At 43.8% G+C, this 17,029-nt stretch overlaps 1 long non-coding RNA gene across 3 annotated transcripts in view; it reads right to left on the minus strand.

The window, feature by feature from the left end:
• LOC308056481 overlaps positions 1 to 17,029 on the minus strand; it is a 111,932-nt gene that overhangs the window by 44,572 nt on the left and 50,331 nt on the right. For all 3 annotated transcript variants that reach the window (XR_013924849.1, XR_013924850.1, XR_013924851.1), the window contains exon 3: positions 1 to 17,029. This exon is cut by the window's left edge; it is cut by the window's right edge and continues 21,569 nt beyond it. This is a non-coding gene — a long non-coding RNA (uncharacterized lncRNA).

Here is a 17,029-nt window from a genome sequence, read left to right on the forward strand (position 1 = left end):
AGGCTGCAAAACACATCACGAAATACAGATCAGATGGGGGAAACCCCTCTACCATATTCAAGGAAACAGACCTTACTCACCATTAATTATAAATAAATGGGATTGGACCAAAGAGGTACTTGGCATGAAGAAGTAGTGTATTAGCAACCGAGGAGGAAGGGAGGGGGACTTAAATAATTTTTAGCAGGACAAAATTCAGTGAATTGCTAGTCGGGTACCAAAATGAAAGTGTTTACAGAGATCTGTGGCTGCATCCTTATGCTAATGATATTGTACATTTCAGCCTTTCTTGAAACCACACATTCCCTTCCACAAGACACACTACACTTCTCTTGACAAAATACATAGCATTACAAGTTGTGGGATGTGTTTCCCCAGTACACAGCACTGTACCAAAAAGAATATGTCTTGGCATGGCAAGACAACCCATAGGTGCACAGTTAGATTAATACACGGTGCTATGCTGAAGGACTCCACCCAGGACACAACAAGGCAGTTCACTAGTCTGCAAAATAATAAAATAAAATAAAATAAAAGTCAAACTAGTTGCTCAGCATAAGTTTCTTGGGGAAAAGGGATGGTTTCTCACCTACAATATAGAACTCCGAGAATGGGGAAATTTACTGTGGTTCATATTGGGCAGACAGGACAGGGAAGCAGTCCCTCCAGAAAGAATCCTTTCAGTTACTTCTGATGCCGTTTTCTTCCAGACAATGCTGCTGCTGCTGCATTTGGGGCTTCATATGACATAAGAGCAAGTGATTGCGAAGATAGATGCTGCTCCTGCCCCTCCGAAACAAGCACTTGCAGGGACTACAGCCATCTGCACCACGGCTCCGAAAATGGCCAGGCTGTCGTAAACTCCCTGGAAGAGTGACAGAAACACTTTGACAGGTGGGTTAGCTCTCTTTTAGCTCTGGCTTTGTGTTCCCATCTCAGGCAATGGTGCAAACATAGTTTATGCTATAAAAGATAAGGGTTATATGCATATAGAGTATCTGCATTACAGCTGGCACACCATTTGCAGTTGTTTGTCATGGGCCGCTTGCCTGTTAAAAGTGACATTGAAAATATAAAAGGGGTAGCGCATAAAATCCACAGCTAGTTTGGGCAGTTTGTCAAAGCTGGAAACATCTTAACAGAGCAGCAATGAGGCAACAACTTCCAAAGCATCAGCTGAAGCAGCTAGAGTTACTTATTCAGAAGAAATCATTTGATAACAGCATATATATTAACAGTTTCTGAAACCAAAATGCTAAGTGTCGACTGAAAACCCAAAGTCAAACCCAAAATGTGTATGCAAAATATGCAGCTCTGCTAAACTTATTCTCATTATTTACAGTGTTAGAGACAGTTTCAGTCACGTATAAACAAGATCAGTACAAGCTACAGAGTTCAGTTTTGGTCCAGATCCCAAGCATTGCTAAAAATCATTTTCTCAGACAACTTATTTTTTTTCCACTTTGTTGTGATAAGGATAATTTTTGAGTTTGTTCATCAATTGGTACTCATCAGTTACTAAGATATTGGAGACTTCCTTTATTTTTACACTCATTTTTATAGTAAGCCTGCTAGTCTAAACTTTCTTGTGAAGCACTGTAACAATTGACAGTGGTAAACAGCTAAGGGTTATGCTGCCTAAAATCAGGCTTCCAAAAATTGTAGTTCTGCACTACTGAAAATTAGGCAAGAAATACACAGAAAATGTCAAAAAGGACAGGTAGAGCTAATAATGTGGTACTGATGGTTACCCAGAATTGAAGGGCTGCCAGGGTTTACTGATACGTGAAGCTTACTGATACGTGAACTGCATCATTTCTTCTAGTAGTGATGACTACAAACATTTTTACCTTCTGTCTACCAGTAGAAAACTGTCTGAGATCAGTGAATGTGGAAGTTGTTAGCACACAAGGATTTTCCGAAGCCCCTGTCCGAGAAGACCCTCAAACAGGTACCTTCTGGAGAAGTCCCCAAAAGAGGTAGGGATAGAGCTGGGCTTTAGAAGGAGCCAAGTCCCCTCCAGAGGTCATCAGTTTAACATCCCCAGGGGCCAGTGGTCCCACAATGGATGCTGAGGGGGAGGAAAGCGAATGATTTGATGACCCTCAGCAGGAACGTCAGCACAGCCGTCTCCAGGAGGATGCTTCATAGCAATGCGCAAAGGGGATGGCCAAGCTGGGAACGGCAGAAATTGTACTGGAAAGGACTATGGGTGAATTCAGAGCCGGGAGCAAACGAAGTAAATGGCACCTACATTTTGCAAAATTTCACAGCCTACTGAAGTACACAACAGTAGATGCAGGAGGAAACAAGTCCAAGAAACTCCAAGAGCATTGGGAGGAACATGATAGATTTAGTACTGATAAACAAATGGCAGGTATGTGCAATATCTCTTTGAAGGACTTTCCCCAAAGAAAACACCTTTTAATTCCACAGATCTGTCATCTTCAGTGTCAAACAGCTTTGGGAGAAGAATTAGCTGTGAAATCCAGTCTGGTCCAGCAACAAGGCTCTAGACAAGCAGGAGGTAAAAAGCATGAAAGGAATGCAGCTCAAGGGTGTGTAGGGTCCTGCTTGGAGCTACAGAGAGGCCAAAGACAGCTGAGGATTGAGTTGAGTTAATCAAGATATATGAGAAAAAAGAGACATAAGAATCCTAGATATTAGCAAATAGCCAGTGAGAAGCACAAAGCAAAGGACAAGGACAGGTTTTGAAGTCATAGTGTCCTGACATAGGAAAAACTGCAGAAAAGGCAAGAGGTGATGGCGAAGAGCAAATCCTTGCCTCAAGGAGCTGAAGTGCCCAGAAGAGCATGAGTTGGGGCAGACACTCTGAGCACTCAGGCTGGAAAAACAAAAAAGAGACTCGATCAGGAACAAGGAAGGGTCCATGCTCCATATGCTACCAAACCCAGTATTTGTGCAAGAGGATGAGAGACCTGAGAGATGTCAGCTAAGGGGAAAACAGCTTTTCCTCCTTGATAGCCTTAGCACGTAGGACATAATTGCTTACAAATGCATAGGACAATTCTGCTATTATGTGCAGTACAAGCGACTTGCAGCCCACATGAAAAGAAAAAGGAGACTTGGACACAAAAATCAGGCTTCTGAAGAGACATGAGTTCTTGATCTTCTGTGCAGCAGACACGGGCTGCTAGATGGCTGGGCTTCAAAATGCAGTGTTATAAGGCTGTGTTGTAGTCAGCTGCGGCAAGAAGTGCAGTAACAAGTCCTCCAGAAAAACACTAAGCAATGTGGCAATACAGAAGAGGCTTAGTAGTCTGGAGATGTTTTGCAGATGAAGGCAACCACCAGACCAAGCATCTCCTCTTTGGCTTAAAACAGAGAGGGTCAGACTTTGGAGCAGCCATTCCTGTGGAGTTCAACAGATCTTCAGGACAGTTGCCTCAAAAGGCAGCCTCTGAAATGGCAGCAATCATATGAGCCTTGGCTATTACAGATGATCCTATTCCTACCAGGGAAAAAAATTGGAATTTTATTGATCTATTTTAAATGGTTAAGAACATATCTATCATCTTGAGTATGCGTTTGGGAAGAGGAGGCAAGAAAAGGGAATGTGATGCAGAACTGTATTAATAAAAGCAGTAATATGTATAATTTCATGTGACTACCCTAAGAAATTACTGCTCACTATCTTAAAAAAAAAAAAAAAAAAAAAAAAAAGAGGAAGAAGTAGAAGAACCAAAAAAAGAAGAAAAAGATTTGAGTGCAAAATCAGAAAATCAGGCTGAATCCTGGAGTTTCCTCTAAATAAATATTAGAAATACTCAAAGAATTTTAAAACAGGAAATGATTGAATCTGCTCTCCATAATGAAGCCCTCCATGAAATGGTGGTCCTTCCCCTCATTTCATACAGATAGGAAGAACACTATTTGTATTTGGGTTGTGCAAAAAGGCCTCCTTTTGCACAATCAGCTGGACAACTTTGCATTTGGCACCATCCAAGCACATAAATAATAAATTCATGACTCTGGAGCTGTAATACATGGTTTTGGTGTACTCTATGCAGTAATATAAAAGCAATATCAAAGCAATCCGTAGGACAAGTCAAATTTTAATTCACCCCTATTGCTAAGCTCCAAGAACCCTGCAATGGTCCTTCAAATGAACTGCTCCCCTAGGACCAGCAGCTGCAAGGCTGTTGCCCTGGCTTGTGCACACACGTGTGCGAGCAGTGGGAACCCCTCCCCCTTGCCTGCGTACCAGCCCAGAGACGTGTCCGAGTCAGCAGCCTTACCCGGGAAGAAAGCAGGAGTGCCCCAGGTTGCAGCAAGCAATGTTAGCAGGCTGCAGAAACAAGGAGCAAGCCAATAAGAAAATCTGGCTTTCGTAGCGTAGCTCTCTGCAGCGCTGTGAATGTTCCGGGTACAGCTGCAAAAATCAAGCATACACCACTAACCCCTCTTTGAGATGTAAAAATGTAATGGGCACTGCTTAGAGTGTTTACTATATATTCATCGATAGAATCAAAAGCTTACTTTAAGTAAATCTTTGTCATTAAATACTAATACAGGTACCAAATTCCTTACCCTCATGGGTCACACTGTTTGTTTAGCACAGCCTAACTCGGATGGAACTGCCATGAAGACAGTAAAACTTTACATGCTACACCCTTACACACAACAAAACAGCACATCAATCGCTCATATTCCAGGATGAGTGCCCAAATGCGTCTTTGCACCATCATTTCACTGCACCCTGTGATGCAGCCCTTCTGAAGCTATCATCTGAGAACATGCCTCTTCAAAATCGTTATTATTTATTATTTTTACAATGGTTACAACTGCTCCAGATCCTTTTCAATAATACATGAAACACCTGCACCATCCCCAGTTGCTTTACAGTACAACTTAGACGTGAATCAATGCTGAGCTGGGGATGAGGGTTTATTTGATGACCTCTCCAGGTTCTTTCAGACTACTTTTTATTATTTGGCCAGCACAGACACAAAGTTTGGCAAGGTGAGTGTCTGTGAAGGTAATTCCTGATCATGGTGGTAGGTGGCTGTTCTCTGCAATGTGATCGTTAGAGAGCACGTGCCTTTTTCTTCTATCCATTTCATTTCTGCATTTCCTCATCAAAAAATACATTTTCAAAAGAGCTACAGAGAATGGTCAACACAGTAAAACAATTCATATGGTGGATGATAGGAATTTTTTCCCCATTTTGACACATTCAAATGTTTGTTATGCATTGGCCTGCCTATTAAAAGCAGCCAGTGTCTCTTGACATCTGTACTATATAGCCAGCCTTATGTTACTAACCGTCTCCACTACCACAACCACTGCTGCAATATCCAAACTCTCAGCCATGCAGTCATATAGATCCTGACTTTTTTCCTGGCACAACCTGTACTTTTAAAAGTAGCAGCAGTTCTCTGAGCAGTGCCGAAGCCTGAAAAGAGCTGGCATGGGGCGTAAAGGGGCCCAGGAGCCCCCTTGGCACAGCAGCACAGCCTCGCACACATGGCCCACCTCCTCACCCTTTGCTCTCACTGTGATGGGCCACGCAAGCTGCCGGCCTTTTGTTGATGTTTTCTTTAAATATTATTATGTGCTTTTGGCACGGGGATGGAAGCGTAGTTACCAGCTGGCATGGACTCTTCCCTTTGATTGCAGCATTGATTGTGCACCACATGCCCTTCACCTCCTCCTCCTCCTCAGTTTGCTACATCACTGGAGCTGATTGCTGCGGCCACTTGTAGAGAAGGTTTGGCAGCTGCAAGACCCAGATGCCAACTTCTTTCAGCAGTGGCCTGTGGGTGTCAGCTTGTCTCCCTGCTCAGCATTTCCTCTGGCAATGAAACCTGCTCTGTGTCAGTGTGTTGCCTGCAGAATGAAAAAGTTATCACTGAAATCCATCTGAGAGAGCCACGGAGAGGCAGCAAGGAAAGCTCTTCTGAAGTTTGCATGGGAGAAGGAAGATGCCAGTCTATGTTTGACCCAGGGTTTGTCCAAGCTGGCTCTCCCAGCGTGGCAGCAGACAGCAGTTAAGGTGGCTCTCCTGCCTGGGAGAGGTGTCCCAGCCAGCGGCTCAGCCCACGCTGGCTCCCTCGCTGGAATTGCTCGGCTCTGGGTCTGGCTCGGGTCCTGACTCTGTCCTGTGAAAAGGAGAGCCACAGCCCACCGGGTGGCACCGGGCTCTCGGGACAGCATTGCTGAAGGATGTTGATATCTACATCATAAGGACACTATTCCTTATTATAAAGAAAAAGGTTCTTTATGTTTCTTGGGAATAGACACATTCAGGATAAGGTTGCCTCCCAAACAAACTTGTCTACCAAAATAAAGAAAATATATATCGCAGGACAGGTTTGGCATTTTTACAATACTTTTCCTCTCTACATTTGAATTTTACTTTTATTATGACAGGTTTTTACATGTCACATTAATGCAAAATATCAGTTACTAAGAAGGGAATGTAACTGAATTTTATTTTGCATATAAATCCTCAAAAAGGCCCAATAACCTACAAAACAATAAAAAAGATAAATGAATGCTAAACTGTTTATTTAAATAATATTTTAAAGTACATTTCTCAGTTAGTTACAGCCTAAACAAGGAGCAGGTAATACTGATTGTCAGAGAAAGGAAGTCATCAATGGAAACCTGATTATTTCCCCAATGAAATCGAGGGGGTTTTGCTGCCAACTTCAGTAACAAAACCAAGGGCCTTAACAATTTGCTCAGATAATTTATGAATGATTACTTGTGCCTTTTATACAGTTAAAATAATCAGATCGCAATCTGCAGCAATTAAAAATTCTGCTTTCCTCCAGCTCAGCCTTAAGATTGTATTTTACTTATTTATGAATACCCAATTGATGGTGCTTTTCTACGTTTAAGCCCCTGCACGAATTCTTTTGCCACATCCCAAAGCAGACGTGCTGGGGATTCCTACGGCATCCTGAGGTGCAGCAGATGCAATCCTCTCCATCCCCAGAATGCTCAGCTCTATACCAAGGAGTTGGATTTAAGTAGTAATATTTAAATGCCATTATATCCTTTTGTTGATGTGTGCAAAATGGGCACAAATCAGGTTTGGCCTTGCCTTTCATGGGTGTAAATAATCATAAGCACCATGCTGCAATGAGGGGAGGGTCAGACTTGTGGTGAAGTAGCTGCAGGGTAAGGGTCTTGCACAAATCACGCAGCAATTCCGTCGTGGCTGGGAGTGAAAAAGCACAGGGAGATTTATTTCTGGTGCTCTGCTCTAACCACTGTTGAACACTTCCTCCAGCCATACAACCTGGGCAATCTTCTGTGCCGCAGTAAATCAGCTCCTTTGGAGCTGACAGAGCTGTGCCACACCAGGATCTAACCTGTTCTTGGTACGTAGTATAAAACAAGTCTCTACATTTTATTTTGTTGTCTTATCTTTCTCTTACCATTTAAAGAGGTGTGGAATATAGCTCCTAACTTCCACTTGCTAAACAACAGTCCTCCAGTAACAAATGTCACAGTGGCTCTTCCTGTGTTCCTAGCATAAGCCCTGGGCTAGGGACTGTCAGTCCATTCTGTGTACAAACACTGTCAAGCACAACAGGGCTGAAAAAGTTGGGGCACTCACGTAAGTAATAAAACGCATCATGGCACTCCAGCAGAAGAACACAAGCTAACTCCCATCTTACCCGCACCGCAGTCCTGCCTGCACTGAAGATTCCAGGAGGCAGGAAAGAGAAGAATTTCTTCATTGCTCCATGAGCCAAAGTGAACATGGATTATACAGAGGATTTATGACTGCCAAAAACAATCAGAAAAGAAAAAAACGCATCAATAAACAACATAATGAATCTGCTTTAAGTAAAAAGAGGAGAGCAATAAACGCTCCAGGAGCTATGGCAGTAGAGAGCACATGAACACCAGCAAGTAAAAGGACATCTCCTAAAGACTGTAAAGATGTTCTTTGGCAATACCAGGTAAATAGATGCTGCTACAACTAATGAACTGGCTCATTGGAAAGCTGCCTTCCCACATGGCTAATGACTGGGAGCCTCTCCACCTCCTTGACACAGGCTCGAACCTTCTGCTTCATCCCAGGGAGGTTTATGGGCATCAGCCTGAGAAAATGCCAGGGAGACTCTTCCTCCTCCACAGCCAGGCTGCCCTGTCCTGGCAGGCTTGGGGACGTGCTGGTGAATCCGCAGGGCTGGGGTCCAGGGGCTGGGCAGTGGAAATCTCACTGGCTGCTATTGCAGTAGGAGGAAAACCGAGTCCCATCACTCGGTGGAGGGTCCCAGCAGGGCTGGAGAAGGACCAGCAGCATCTCCCACATTCACATGCATCCTCCTTTGCTCTCTCCTCAGGCGCACAAACATACACCAACACCCATATTTAATACTTTGAAATCTATGTATATACACACATACACTGTTATTTTTATAATGTTTGATATAGATTGTTGAGTGTAACAGGTCCCAACTAGAAATATTTTACCTATAGTGAAATAGTACAAACCCAGTTTAAAATGCCATTTTCCTAAATTGAGCCATGAAATAATTGTGTGGCTTTAAAATACAATTTCTAACTCTTAAATAACCTTGGATTACTCCAGGAAAGGACAGAGTTTCTTCATTTTTCTTCCCCTCTGTGGCTGGGACCATGCCTGGAAACACAAGCATCGCTACCAGTTTTAGCACAGGCGTAGGCAGGTCCTTGCTGAGGAGATGTCATGGTGACCACAGCAAAGGCAGGGAGAAGATTTTCAGCGAGTCTGAAAAAGGCAGGAGAGAGATTTCACACGCTGCCTGTGTCTTTGTCTTGTCACTCCAGCCCACCGCTCTGGAAAGGAGCACGGCGTCAAGCACAATGACAGACGCTGGGGAGCCATCCAGCACCCAACGCCTCCCCGGAGCCGCATGCTGCCACTGCTGAATGCCAGCCCGGAGATGCCGGGGTAGTGTGGAACAGGCCCAGCATCCCTGTGTTTCTCATCCTCTCCTCTGCTCCGCAGGCTGCACCGCTAAAAGGAAGGGAATGCAGGAAACTGGGAGGGTGGGGTGAGGGGAGCACCACTGCCTGGGCTGCTGAAACCAGCTTTATCCATTTTCCCCACTAAAAGAATCCAGCATGCTTTATCATCCAAGCATTAATGCAAGAATTACTCAAATACCAGGGGAGAAAGCACAGTACAGTGCTTGGGAAGCATGAGATTTGGGGCTGAGGCCCTCGCAGACTGCTGCTGACCTCCTGTGTTATTTCTCTCATTTCTCCTTCATGCTGTCAGGGCGAATACAGTTGTAGAGATGAAGATGCTGCCTGCCTGGGGAGAAAGCATTGCCATAAAGCTGGCCACCAAGTAAACTGAACTAAGACTTTGCTGTGGCTGGGGCAGGACTCCTCGAAAGGACCATTTCACAGGATCAGAGAAGTGTGATATCCCAGAGAATTAAGGCAGTCTGCTGTGTTTCAGGGCTAAATTCCCAATGGTCACTTGGAAGTGAATCTCATGCCTCAATAGGCTTTTAGGAGTTTCCAAGGATTAGGTTTAATCAGTGATCTGAAGTAATTTAATATATTTCCAGTGCTCTCTTCTTTAATGCTTAATGACTGATGATTAGGTTTGTGTATCAGATCTGAAATCTGCAAGTTATTTGGCAATTAATGTTTGAAGTACTCTGTAACTTCAAATATAATGATCATATTTGCAAAGTAATTACAGAATATATGCGACTAATAAATAATAACACTTAGCACTTACACAGCACTATTCACCTGAGGAGCTCTAAATGAAAAAATTCCAAAAATAATAGAGGCAATTCAAATGCGAACCAGGTTTTCAGCGACACCTCATGAGAAATGATGTAACAGTTTCTGCACAGCCAAAGCACCACGCATGTCATGGTGCTAATTCAGTACTGCAAGACACACGTAAAGCAGGTGACCAAATGCTTTCACTGTTTCAGCAGGGAAATGGAGGGTGCAGCTCCAAGAGCAGTTTTAGGTGCAAGGGCAGCACAGGGAGCTGCTGGCTGTGCCCCACGTGCCCACCCCTCTGCTAAAGCCCATCGCCCTTCCAGCTACACTTCAACAAGGGTGCACGTGGGCACACCATCAGTGAAGTGAGAGCAGGGCCAGAGTTAAAGAAAAAAAACCCTGCAAACAACAAACCAAAATATTTTTTTAAACACTCAGACCACTCAACAGGTAGGCTACAATGCGCTGCAGGGCACAGGGAAAAAGTGGAATGTGGGTGGAAGGAGGAGCCATGGGATGGGGCTGATGCCCAGGGTACAGGGTAGACCTGGCCCTTTTCTGGGCACTGGACCTGTCCTTTCCTTGGAGCTCTACTTTGGGAGTATGCCACCCACCCGCAAACAAATCATCAGTACTCAACAACAAGAGCCAGGTGAAATCCAAACCCGTGAGGCAGAGACCACTTCTTTTGAAAATAAACATTTAAGTGCCCAGTACCTGTTTTGAATGAGCCAAAGCATAAACAGGCTTCACATACAGAGGCAGATGTACATGGAACTCAACGTGCATAATTCAGAAAAGAGGGTCTATATAAGAGTGTCATCAGCCAGGACACCCTCTGTAAGCAATCGTTTCGGTGCAGCAGCTTCTGGCAGACCATGCTCCAGCTGCAGCATCTCCTGGCTGGCCACGTGCTGGAGAAGCAGTGCTGCTCTGGAGCTGGCACACCAATGCCTGTCTGCCCACATCTTCTGGCTCCGCAGGAGGTTTCGGGTTCATCCTTCCCTGTCCTGTCCTTATCAACAGATGAGTGAGTTAGGAGGAAGGGAGTGTTGTAATGCAGCAGGGTCCATCCTCACTCTTTTCCATTACCCAAACTTCCTCTCTGCTTAATTCCTGGTTGACCTTGAAGTTTAATTACCGGCTAAAAAGAACAGTTACATAACAGAGGCAGCAAACCTAAATAAAACAAAACCAGAAGGGCCATATGCCACATAGCCCAGAAAAATCTAGAATCAAGTTACACTCTTTGAATTATTTACGATATTTCTTCTTGCCAAATCTCAGCAAATATTCCACTTGCTTCAACTTCACTTTAAGAGCTTTATCTGTTTACTGTAAACCCAAGCATACAATAGTTCTTTCATCAAACATTTAACTGCACATTTCACATTAATAAATATTATAAGGATATTTTATTATTAAAAAAAAGCTAGATGTAGTTTTCATGAGTCTTCTAGCTGCTATACTGAAAATGAGTCTGAACAAGGCATTTCCTCTCAGGCCATGTAGTCTAGTAGCATTTGAGCTACTGAGCAAATATACCAAAGCTAATATTGTTAGTATTTTAATAGCAGTTTCCCAGCACATACTGAGATGTAAAAACAAACAAGGAAGCATTTCATAATCACATATTGTGTTTGCTCAGATTTATTCATTGTAATGTGATGCTAAAATACTATATACTCCTCAGTGTGACTACTCTGTCTCTCTGATGAGGCAATTGCCTGAACATGCCTATCCTTATTTTCAGCAGGGAACAGTACTTGCTTGGGGCAAAAGGAGAGCTTCCACCACAATGGGTCATTCCATCTTCAGGCATTTAAATTAAATATGTAGATGACAGGACATGGATTTAGTAACTATATTTGGGAAATGGTGACCACTGTCTTAGTTTCCTTATCTGGGAAAACAGGATAACACTTGTTTGCAAGCACCATAGGAACCTCCTGAGGGTTGTTGACATTTGAATGGCAATGCAAAAAAGTAAAGGAGTGATGTGATTAATCACTGTGTAAGCTCCATGCTTTGCAGCTAGGTAAGATGAGAATCCCTGCCTTGACAAGTAAAAGTAAAGAATTAGGAGAGTTGCAAAAATAAAAAGAGGAAAGAGAGGATGTAACAGATTCAGCTAGTGGCTTCCAGCTCCATATTCCCACCTCCATACTACCTTCACCACCTATATTGCTTCCTCAGCTGGTTTTTTGCATCCCTTTTGATTGCAGTACACCGGAAGTGATGTGTATGGAACCACATTAAAAAAATAAACAAATCACAAAGAAAAAAAAAACCCACAACAAAAAACAGCAAAACACCCCAACCCAGATCAAGAGTTTTAAAACTAATTTATTTGGCTCTCTTTACAGAAAGAATTCAAGCACCCAAGAGACTCTGTGCAGTGTTTTACCAGCAAACATATTTTGTTCCTTCAAAAAGATTTTGTTCTGTAAGTGCAAACCAAGGCTGCTCAAGAGGGCTGGGGTAGAAAAACACCAACCTTGGAGCCATCCACGTGTCAAACATCCCTTCCAGCATGCCTGCTGGAGACAGCTCTCCATACTGTAAAGCGAGGCTGCCCTGCTGCAGGCTTACAAGCTGTTCTGGGGTGGGTTGTGGGAGGGAGGTCTTCACACTCTTGAAGCCGTTTTGCTCTACTGGGAACACACAAGCTTCCCTGGACTAGAGGAAGAGAGGCAGAGCAAGCCTTCTGCTCAGCCACATGGCAAAGGGTGTCCCAGCTCCTGGCCCAAAGACCATGCACATATTTTCCATAAGTATCTGGTATTTTATTTGTTATGTATTTCACACAAGTACAGTTGCAGATTAAAAATATGAGATGCCATTGCAGCAGGACCAAAAAAGATGTCATCTTCTCCTAGGTCACTCTCTGATCATTAGCTCAGACCATGCTGCCTGCTCTTGCTTTTTCATCTCTCCCCAGCACTGCTTCCCCTAGTATATATTCCTGTGAATATCTGAATGTTGCAGCACTCTCAAAACTAGCCAGCTGCAACAAGGCTTTTACCATCCCATCCCAGGTTAACTTCAGTAAGTAGTGCCTTGCCCCAGCACAGCCACCAACTCCCCACAAGGTTTCAACAGTTCATCTACTGTCCAGGCTGTTTCTTCATCCTCTTCAGGTCAGTCCCTCTACTGCATCCTTCTCCTCATCTCACCTCCATCCAGGGCACACTCTCTCTCCTCCCTCTGCTTCTTCCACATCTCTCTTCCTCCAGTGCTCCTCTTCCATCCCCCTTAGAGCTATTTAACTACTTAGCAGGAAGCAGCCACAGCTGCACCTTATCCCCATCAGCCAACCCACTGCCCCTGAAGCCAGCCCACAACTGGATATTGTTAATTAACCCAGCTTCATTCCTCTGCACCTGGATATCTGTACCATGCAGAGAGGAACAGGTTGTCCAGACAGATACTGCAATCTGGGATATGCCTTGTCAAGACAAGTATTATGACTACCCACCAGGGAAATCAGAGGATCAGTTAACTTTGGAGAGACCGAGCTCTAACAGTCTGTATTTGGTTAATATTGCAGGCTCCAGCAACCTCTGTGTGTAAAGAACATCGATATATGCACAGGCCATCCAGCAGGAAGCAGAAAGCCCATCTGTGTTGTGCCTGACCACCACTTTGGCTCTCTAGTGACGGGAAACCCAAATTTTTACTGTCTTAGCAGTTGGCAGAAGACTGTTTTCTCCTGCACCTCCATACTCTTGGTAGGTATGCATCCACTGCTCCCAAAATAAACTTTGCTTGAATCTAACTTGAGACAGGAATTGACAGCATGAATCATGCTGGTGCAAACGTCATCTCAGTAACTGGAACATGGATATATGCCTGTGGAAATTATAAAAGTAGCAAATAAATGTATTACAGAACTAAGGAGAGGAAACCTGGCGCTGCCAAATCACAGAAAGCTTTACTTGGCCTTCAGTAATGTCAAGAGCTAGTCTCCTTGCCACTCATTACAGCTGACAGTGTATTCTGCTTACTTCACCCATCTGCAGATGGGATTCATTGCACCTAACTTTAGTTAGCATCTGGTCTGAGCTACTCTTCTCAGCTCCTCTTGCTGTAAATGGAAGAGGTGAGTACTTAAAGAAGGGGAGAATTCATCACATCTATTTTCAGGAGCAGCCTTGGGTCAGGACAAATCACCTCTCAAGAGTCCAATCTCCCTCCATTAATTACAGAGGGAACCTGTATTTTCTTAGACTAAACCAACTAATTTTCAGGTAGCCAGTGACAGGTGTGATAAATCTGACTGCATGGGATTGTATGAAGATTTTTGGTTTTACCCCCATTTCAGTTAACTCCAAGTATCTGTCATTCTTTCCAAACCGTGAACACTTTGTGTCAAGAAATATTACTGAACTGGTGATTCTGTCTTTTACGGGCATGTTATGAGAGCTAGGCCTTTGCTACAACACTTTGGAGCACCTCACATAATATTCCTATAAATATAAAATGAGTTGAATTATCCATACTGTATCCACATTTCTCTTCACTACGCATGCCAAATTCATCTCCTCTCATGGATCACAATTCAGGTAAGTACAAGCAAGCCAGGAAGATGCTTATTTCATTTTTAATGACTCAAAGATGTCTTGAGGTCCTTCTGGTTATTTGAGAGACAGTATTTCTCAACTGCTTTATTTTATTCATTAAGTTAAGCTACTTGACTTCCTTCTGTGCTCCTTGAAGTGCTCACAAGGGTCTGAAGAATTAAAAAATGAGGTTCCCTCCAGACAGTGTGTCTTGATATATATTTTTACAATCTGGAAAAAAAAAACCCACCACTGAGTTTGCAGAACCATGTTAGGATTTAAGCAACTTTAATTCAGATTTCTCATGCTTACAGGATACAGGTACTCCTCGTTCTGCATTTTCTGTCATCCAAGAGCTCTTCCCCAGCCATTTGGACCAGGCAGACCTCACCACTGTCATCATCTTTTGCCTGACCACTGCAGGTTGGGTCTGCCTTATCGCCAGCTGGGGTTGCTGTGCACTTGAGCCCATCAGTGGCTTTTGCTGGGACTTTCCTACTTCCACTGGCTCCAGGTCAGAGAGAAAAGATCTCACTTTGGCTGATCCCATGTACTTTGAACTCAGCTGACTTTTCTTGTCCAGGAAAAGAGAGCACACAATTCCTTTTCTGTCCTACTTTAGAGCAGGAAGATCAGCACGGAAATCCTTCTGCCACTTTTGTGCCTTTGCCTTCCTCCAGGCTCTGACTAAGGTTTTTCATACCAAGGAGTCTCACTTTGAATCTCAGTTCCTCTTTGGGGATCAGTGACACAAAGTCAGTGCTGCCCATACCAGTACATCCCATATAATGTGGTAGCTGGCAGGATTTATATGTATTTGCAAGATAATTTGAGTAATGGCTTATCCTTGACAGCATATCCTGAAGTAAAAGTGTTTTAAAGATGAAGCTGAGATTTAGGTTTGTGCTTGGTGAGAGGGAACTAGGGGAAGGAGTCTTTTTTTCTTTTTATTTTTCTTTTTTTTTTTATTTGGATATCAAAACTGGGCATTGAAAAAGATCAGAAAAATCAAGACATCGTGTCTTTTTTTCCCTTCAGTAAACCAAGTCTAAGTCCGCATATGACACATGTGGAAGAGAAAGCCACATATGAAGCCCTTATTTGATGAAGAACTGTTTCACTCAGGAAAGTTGATACAACCTCTACAGACACCCTTTGGTACAAATAGAGATAAACCAGGAAGACACTTGACAGAGGAGCAGCTTGTGGCTTATGAAATCAGCCAAGCTGGCTAAGATGAGGCAGATCCTGAACACAGATGAAATTTGCTTAAGTGGATCTTTATGAAAATAACTTCACAGTCTTGGGAAAATTCCCAGAGAATGGAGAACACTGTTAGCACGGACCCAATGTCAGCTTGTTCAGGTATCAGCAAGGCAGGAAAGACATCAACTTCTGACCAAACGTTTTTGCACATCTCAGGGAAGTGTCAAAAAAATGACGATGGCTACTGAGATGGGCTCAGCTCCAGCCTGCAACATCTGAAAGCAGTGCTAGCTCTCCCCTTCCCCCTTCTTGAGTCTTTCACCTACTTGGCCATGTACCAGAAAGAGCCTGAACAAAAGTGAGAGACCCTGAAGCTAGAAGCCACTCTATAGTTAGAAGCGATGCTAAGATTAGAGAGCGAGAAGTGTGAGATAGCTGAAAGCCTGTGAATTGTGCTAAGGATAGAAAGTCAGAAGTAGGAGGCAGCCAAACTCGATGCTGAGAAATCAGAAGTTGAGCACTAAAGTTGGATGAGATTTATGGGTAAGGAACATAGCCTCTTACTGCTCTGGAGGCAAGGTAGTGCCTAGCAGCCAAGGATGTTCTGTGAAGCCACACTGTTCGGATCTGATAGCCTGCTTCCCAAAATAGCGATTATATCACATCTTTTGATAGAATGCGCGATTCACGTAAAGTACCAGAAGACCAGAAAATATGCTTTTCTTGCCCGTAGCTCCCAGGGAAAGTCCTGTCTCCCTTCGGCGCTCTAGACAGAGCCGGCAGCCAGCCAGGTTACCCTGCCTTCGGAGATGCTCTGACTTACTGCAGTGCTTCCGCAGCCAAGAGATTTGCATTGCATAGACCTGCCTCTAGACTCTGGGAACAGCTAAGGAGAGAGCTAATGAAAAGGAAGGGGTGAGTGAGAGTACCTCTGTTGCTGTGACCTCTCGCAAGCAGCAAGGAGTGAATGTCGTGAGTTGGTCTTATCCTCTAAACACAGGTAAAATATGTCATGAGCCAGTGCAAGTCCTCCAACCTGTTTCAAGGTATATCTCCAGAGCATCTGAAGGACAATGCATTATGCCATCGGAAAATGAATCCAAATGCCACCCTAATCATATTAAACACGAGCCCCCTAGCCTGGGAAATGACAGATCATCTGTGATGAAAAGCCGGGGGTCTCTTGGATCTCACTAAACCTGGGCAAATTGTTGCTCAGTATATGGTCTGTAACCATTTAAAACCCACTATGAACCAAGAGCTCAAAAATTAATCTTTACGGAAAAAAAAAAGCTTGAGAGGTGGGAGATTTTTTGCTGCCTACTAAAATCAAAGTCTGACAGTCAGTAGCAGTCAAGTACAGCAGGTCAGAGATAACCTGGCAGAGCAGATCAGCAAGGAGAGAAAAGGCACGCTGGAGCTGGCATCACAGGCAAACCTAGCAGCCTCCAGTGGTTACCATAATTAAGAAAGACAGGTGGGAACAAAGCTCTGTGTAGATGAGAGAAGGCTCTGAGCCACAACCATGCCCAGCCTCTACTTGC

The sequence above is a fragment of the Falco punctatus genome (assembly GCF_963210335.1).
Source record: "Falco punctatus genome assembly, chromosome: Z".
NCBI classification, from domain to species: domain Eukaryota; kingdom Metazoa; phylum Chordata; class Aves; order Falconiformes; family Falconidae; genus Falco; species Falco punctatus.